Source organism: Corvus cornix, chromosome 7 (assembly GCF_000738735.6).
Source record: "Corvus cornix cornix isolate S_Up_H32 chromosome 7, ASM73873v5, whole genome shotgun sequence".
NCBI classification, from domain to species: Eukaryota; Metazoa; Chordata; class Aves; order Passeriformes; family Corvidae; genus Corvus; species Corvus cornix.
In genome coordinates this window covers 28,093,931-28,099,930 of record NC_046337.1, presented here as the reverse complement: position 1 = coordinate 28,099,930, position 6,000 = coordinate 28,093,931, and positions in this window count along the sequence as shown.

Here is a 6,000-nt window from a genome sequence, read left to right as displayed (position 1 = left end):
GGGACTCTTGGAGATAATGATCTCACCTATGAAGATACAAACAGCATCATCTACATTTTTCAGCATCTCCAATATATTCCACTGTGTGTTATCAGGCAGCCTTCTGGTGAGAGTGTAGGTTTCCCTTTTGGATGCATGGCTTTGCTTGGCCCTGGGAAAGTCCCCTCCACTAGAGCAGAGTAAGACTGCTTTCATTTCAGTCATGTGCATTTTAGCTGAGAGGGTTTTACTAGACTGCACAAGAACAAAAACATTCCAAAATAAGTCTCTGAAGGAGAAACTGAGAACTCAGGAGGAAGGGGATGATGCTGAAGCCCGTTTTTAGAGGAGCTGTAGCTGGATAATTGTCCAAGACAGACTGGCTTGTTGACTTTCTCACAGCAAAAGGCACAGGGCTGTTTAATTGATTTTAGCCTGTAACTAAACATATACTTCTTCCAATATAATGAACAACAACGCTACAATACTGCTCTCCTAATGTAAATTGATCCATTACAGATGAGTGTTTAGATCAATGTGTGATGTCCTGATTGGAAATAAAACTGTTTGCTCAAGATCACTATAAAGACAATGGGCACTGATAGATGATATTTATGTGACAAGGAACGGTTCTTAAAAAGGAGATTGCCAAGACCATGTCCATCAATTATGAAACCAGCATTCACCCAGCTGCCATGCAAGTATTTTTAAAGACAAGAAGAATGAGGAAAAGATCCCAATTATTTCTCTCAGCCCCACAGTCCCGCTCACTCTCCAGCATGGAAACTCCTTAGCTCCAGGCTCGCTGGTGTGGGAGCCACAGCCGCCTGGGCAGGGCACCCAGCACCCGTGGTCATGCAGGGCTGAGTGATGCCGTTCATCTGCCTGCATTATGCTGGGGCTCACTTCCTCCCAGAGCAGCTGGCTTCAGCTGGGGAATTGCACCATGGTCTGTGTCCTGTATGCTCATAGCCCATGTTTTGTCATCTCCCTGAATCTGGAGAGAAGCTAATGGCTCCAGCTACCTTCCCAGTCCATTGTGATCAATCCATGTGCCTCCCTTGCTGGTAGCTACTCGCTGTGGTCTTTCATTACGTCTCCTGCATGGGGCATTTTGGTTTTTCTCTTGTGTACTGAGGGGGTTGCTGGAATAGGGGCTTGCCTGGACTGTGTCCCAGCCATTCATTACCGGGGCAGCTGCAAGCACTTCTCTTTCTCCTGGGGCTGAGCACCTCCTTCCAAGGGCTCTGTCAGTGCTCGTCAGGGCTTTTGGTGGGATGGGGCAGCGGCTGCGCCACCCCCGGGGCCCGGCAGCCTCCTGCCCGCAGGCAGCACAGCAGCTCGGTGGTGGGCTCGCCCAGCCGGGAGCAGCCGCCGAGGGGCAGCGCTGGGAGCAGCAGCCGTGCCTGTCACTGCGGACCCAGGCAGCCACAGATGTCCGTGCTGGGACAGGGCTGGGCTGGCTCGGCGCATGGACACCCAGCTTGCAAGGGGGTGCAGTTGCTGTCTATGAATATACGGGGTGGTGGGTGGCCAGAGGTCAGGAAGGGACGCTGGGTGGGGGAAATTAAATGAAAGGACAATGTTGACACAGAACAAATGATGCTAAATGGCTTGTGAAAATAGATCCATTAAGAGAATGATATTCTGCAACAGCCTTTAAATACAAATAGGAGAGACAAATGGCCTTTAAATACAGAGGAGACTTGGTCGGTTTGAGAAACCAAAGGCTGAACCCTGTGGTGAAGCACTGCATTTGCTGGTCACGTCCTGCTCCACTTCCCTTGCAAGAGTCTCCTTCATGTCAATGAGACCAATCTGCTGCATTTTTTCCTCTCGAGGGCTAACACATTCCAAACACTTCTCTGGTCATCTCTGATCATAAATAGCTGAGACTGTGAGGAGTGCCAGCATGTACTTCGTCATATAGTAAAGATGGACCAAGGCTGTAAAACAGGGAGCAATCTGTTAAGGCATGAAAGAGTGCTCTCTCCTCTCAAAGCCAAGGGAATGTGGTCCTACTGACCTGGTCAAACTTGGGCCATGGAGATGTCACCTCTTAAGTGTATCTGTAAGGAAGGCAGTTAGGGGACATCATGGGTGGTTGTTGCTACTCAGGCACCATGGCTGATGCTCAGGCTACTCAATTATTTCATCCCAGGAGCAGATGTCCCGAGGATGTGACAGTGGAGCTCTGTTGCTCTCAGCATCATTCCAGCTCATTCAAGCTTCCATGGGGTCCTTCCACTTTTTCCCACTTCCATCCTTGTAAAGAAAAGCACAGTGTCAAAGTAGGACAGAGGGGCTGACATCTCCCTGTGACTGTGGACAAAATGGCTCAGCTGAGTTTGGGTGTCTGAGGAAGGTGCAGCATCATCCTCAGCACTGTGTCCTGCTACCTCAACAGCTCTGCAGTGCACAGAGAAGTGTGACAGGAAACAGATGAGCTCTGCAATAGAAAATAGCTTTTCTGTGAGTGGTTGTCTTTTGGGGCAATGCCAGCATTTAAATCAGTGCTTCCCAGTCCTATCGTGGCATGAAACACACCCATTTAAACATGAGATCACAGACCTGCAGCACATGGGTTAAGAAACAGGCACAGGCCTGCTGACAACAGCTCAAATAAGGCTCAGACTGGTGTCAGCCTCTGGAGGGGTTCACACAGGGGACATTTATCTTTCTGTCTCAGAAGGGTCGTGGTCCATGCATGTGCACTTAGTTTGTGTTTGGCTGGCCCCTCCCACCCTGAAGGAAGTCAGTTCCTCAGAAAACCCCAGGTCGAAAGTTGTGTCCAGAGTCACTCAGTGAGGAGACAGTGGCTGGTGGCACATTTAGTCTGTGCTGTAACAGGAGTAGTGAACGCCACCTGAATTTCTGCTCTTGCAAATTAAAATGTTAAGATTGGTCATAAAAATAAAGTCTCTTTTCTGAGAACATTTCATTGGAGATCTTCACCCCATGCCAAGGAATGTCATTCCTCATGGCTATGAGATGAAAATCTACAATTATGTAGCATTTATGCAGAATAGAACTATGGATACCTTAGCAGTGACAGATACTGTCTGTGAGCATTCCAGGCTCAGCAAAAGCTTCTCTTTCTGTCATTATCTCGATGGACTCTCAAAAGGAGCACAAGAGGGAATTCTGTCACTAGCCAAAGCAAATTTTTCCTTGAAACAGCCTCAGCTGAGCAATAAGGCCTCAATTCAGGAAAATTTGTTTGATCAGGTCAGCTACTTCTGAGAGAAAAAAATACCCTCCCTTACCTGGAACTTTCACCCAGAACAGAAAAGCCTAACAAAAGAAAAAACCAGGAAGGGAAAGCCAAATTCCCCTTAGAATATGGTACGGATTTAGTAGGGAGAGAAACCACCATTCAAACAAACTACTGAGGGCAACAGTGATTTTCCAGCTCCTGAGGTCTTCAAATCAAGACCAGATCCCTTCTGAAGGGTAAATTACACCACTCCTCCTAGGAGGAACCAGCTGTAACTCCTGAAACTGTACCACGGGTCAGAGGGGATGACTCTTGCCTTGAGCAAGTGTGCCTTGCAGGCAGAGCCAGCGGTTGCAGGGCTGGAGCGTGGTGTGCCTGGTGTGTGTCCCTGACCCTGGCAGAGGGGAGCGGCTCAGGAGAGCCTTCCAAAGACAGACCTGCCGGGGAGCAGCAGCCCCAACTCACAGCTCAGCAGGTGAGCCTCTCTTTGCCTCCCACCACCTTCATTCCTCCAGGCTCTATCAAGCCACACCTGCCAGTCAAGCAGTACGAGCATTCGCCTAACAACAACCAAAAATTTTGGAAGGAGGGGGAAGCCCGCAGAAATCTGCACTTGAACTGCTGCTGTCTCTCCCTCACCCGAATCCTCTCCTTGCCCGAGGCAGGGCTGACTCACCCAGAGCATGCTCTGCAGCTGGCCAGCTCCCCACCACCCGCACCACCGCCAAGGAGTGAGCACACAGGTTCCTGCCATCCCAGAGAGATGGGGCTTTCACACTCCTGCACTGTCTGTACGTGAGCAAAAAAGAAGGGGGTCTTGGCAGGGATGCCAGAGCCATCTCTTTCCATCCTTGCTTCTGTGAACTTTTTCAAAGGTTTCAAGGGTGGCCTGCATTTTCTGTTCCCTGCTGGCTTTGTCACACTGCCTGCTCCCCAAGTCTCAGGCTGCCAGTGTCTCTCCCCTGGATGACTTGGCTTATGTTATTTTGTGTTAAAACCGAGATGTTTTTTTAATGGCTATAAATAAGTTAAAACTGCATCTTTAATTAATCACTGCACTTTATATTGTAAGTGGAGATTTTTTGTAATGATTCGTTTATGATTTTAAGATGCCATTTGCTCACTGTCAAATGTATGCAGCTTTTATCCCTCCATGTTTAACAGGTTCGGGATAGAAACAAAATTTCATCAATGAGGAATTTTAATCCATTTAGTCTAGAGTAAATAATTGGTTATTAAGTGGAAAGAGATTGAGTGGATACTTTTACCTCAGCAACAATGAACTTGAGACACTAGTCAGTATGTTCATCATCTTAAAACATTTTAAACTAATCATAACATGTTTATTTTTCACTGACACAGGTTTGAAATTGGAAATACATATGTCTGGATGACTAAAACATGAACAACAAATAGGAGCAGCAGCATGTAAAGTATAGAAAAGTAGAAGCATTAATAGAAATATTTCTGCTATAGCAGCTATTAAATGATTTTTTTTTTTTTTTACGGTTTGGAAGAAGAACCCATATGTTTATAGGATTTTTTCCCCCCAATTAAAATATGTATGTATGAGTGTGTCTTTCTCTAAATACTATTTAGCTACACACACACAGGGCTCATGTATAAAATTCCCCCCCAGTGAAGTGAAAGCTGCTTCTCCTTTTGTTTCTTTTCCTACTGTCAGGCAGAAAGGACACCCAATCCAACACCTCAGCACCTTCACAGCACCTGCAGGTGCAGTTCTGAAGGCCAGTTCATGCCCTCAGTCACCTCCCACGCCTGTGAAGGCCAATGGAGCCCCAGCCTTGGGCCATCGACCAGCAAAAGACTGCCCAGAGCTCAGAGCAGAGGCAGCACAGAGCCAGGCACAAGATCTGCCTGAGCCAGCCAGTTGATCCCATGGGAAGGGCACAGGCAGTCCAGGACCCCCTCAAGGTGAGTGCATGGAGAGCAGTTGTGCACCCCAGCAAACAGCACTCCAGGAAATGCTGCTGTGCACAGCTTCCAGGTGCCCAGACATTCCCTGAGCACACAGAAAGATGTTTGGTTTTATTTGGTCTCAGATTAAATACAAGTGGCTCACAGGTGACTGGGTACCCAAAGATGTGGTTATTCCTTCACCCCCCCTTATTTTTTTTCTCAAGAGAGCACATAGATGTTTTTTATAGGATATAAATAAGCCACCAAAAAGGGAAGAACTATTGTATTGGAACTATAGGAAAAGTAATAAATGCTTTTAAAAATTGCTCTACCTCAATTCCTAGACAACTCAAGTCTGACGTGCAGTATATGATTTGTCTGCTAGGATTGAATCCAGGCACTTACCACTTTGTTAGCTTAAGAATTTTGAGCAGTTTTTTCCATTTATCTGTATTCTTCCCAAAAACATTTCACACATTTCTCAGATACATCAATCCTTCCGGCATTCCTCTACACACTCAGTAGGATGCCCTGCTATAAATATAATAAAGCCTTTTATTATGTCCATTAACCATGGACATGTGTGCTCCAAAAGTTTCCTGACACGCAGTCATTTGTGGCTTTTTAATTATAAACAGAAAAAATCTACCAGCAAAAGAAGACAGCAGACTGGAAGTGGATCTTTATGTGTGTGTTTTGAGCATATTCTCCAGCAGGCTGAAGGCACCCCCATCCTCCTCCTGATCCCACCAGAAACATCCTGTGCATGCACCTACATGTGCGCAGAAAGCCACTAACACAACAGGTTAGTCCTGGTGATACAGATTTGTCACCTGTGCCAGCTCCAGGGGCCTTGTGCAGGTTTTCAAGACCCAACAACACCG